Here is a 1,230-nt window from a genome sequence, read left to right as displayed (position 1 = left end):
GTATGTCCTTCCATTTTTTGCAGTGAGACCATGTCTTTTTCTTCTCTCGGCCATCAAAGATCTGAGAGAAACAATACCATATACTTCCAACAAACCATTGTTTTGCAGGTAGGGTCTTGTTTAGACCAAAATTCACTGCTATCTTCTGTCTACAGTCCTCAGTTTAGACCAAAATTTTCTTTTATGTTAACTTTCGTTTCCCCCTCATTTTTGGCATCAATCTCATGGTTGGATTTCCATCTCAATAGAATTTCATCTGAGTTTTGTAAAGAAGGTCAAATTTGCAGGAATGCAAAGGGTATTGTAAAGAGTAAGGGAACGATGATGAAGTGATAACAGAGACTACGAACAACTTCTCGTTTTCCTCTTCTTCTGCTATGCTACTTCAAAGTACAAAGATTAAGTGAAAACCAATTAACAATGTCATCGATGTTTAATGAAAACCAATTAACAATGTCATCGAAGTTGTAAATTATGCGTTTCTTTCATGAAGAATCGAGCTCCCTTCAGGACTCCAAAGCCTTTTGAATTTATATCCCACACCAGACACTGAAGAGAGTTAAAGGGCTGGAGAGCAATTATAAAAGGAGTGGACTAACGCTTGTGTTAAGTATATATTTCTTGGCCTTTTGGCTAAGATCTAGTATCTGTTTATTAGTTTAATATCTGAAACGTAGGCTAATGGCTTACACGATATTAAATTTATTTTTTGAGGGTGAAAACCTTTCATAGTAGTTTGTTTTAGGGGAGGATCAAGCTCAAAATTGAGTCTAATCGAGTTTGAGTCTCAAGTTTTAATTGAGATTTTGAATTTTTTTTGAATTTGAGTTTTGAGTTTGAGTTGAGTTTTAATAATATATTTAGAGTTTAATAATTTTTAGTTTGTGAGTTTTTGAGTTGAGTTGAGTTTACTCTTATAATTTTTGAGTTTGAGTCAAACTTGACTTTACACCCCTAGACGGGATCATATAATATTCAAACTCGACTCAAAATTGAGTGAAAACCTTTCATAGTAGTTTGCTTCAGGGGAGGATCGAGCTCAAAATTAAGTCTAATCGAGTTTGAGTCTCAAGTTTTAATTGAGATTTTGAATTTTTTTTGAATTCGAGTTTTGAGTGAAAACCTTTCATAGTAGTTTGCTTCAGGGGAGGATCGAGCTCAAAATTGAGTCTAATCGAGTTTGAGTCTCAAGTTTTAATTGAGATTTTGAATTTTTTTAATTCGAGTTTT

The 1,230-nt window shown here is 33.7% G+C and overlaps 1 pseudogene; it reads left to right on the top strand.

The window, feature by feature from the left end:
• Positions 1–612: 612 nt before the first annotated feature.
• Positions 613–728, top strand: LOC120114630 (annotated as a pseudogene).
• The last annotated feature ends 502 nt before the right edge of the window (positions 729–1,230 follow it).

This window comes from Hibiscus syriacus, unplaced genomic scaffold (assembly GCF_006381635.1).
Source record: "Hibiscus syriacus cultivar Baekdansim isolate YM2019G1 unplaced genomic scaffold, ASM638163v2 tig00110236_pilon, whole genome shotgun sequence".
NCBI classification, from domain to species: domain Eukaryota; kingdom Viridiplantae; phylum Streptophyta; class Magnoliopsida; order Malvales; family Malvaceae; genus Hibiscus; species Hibiscus syriacus.
Note: the sequence above shows the minus strand (reverse complement) of the source record. Positions and strands in the feature narration are given on the sequence as shown.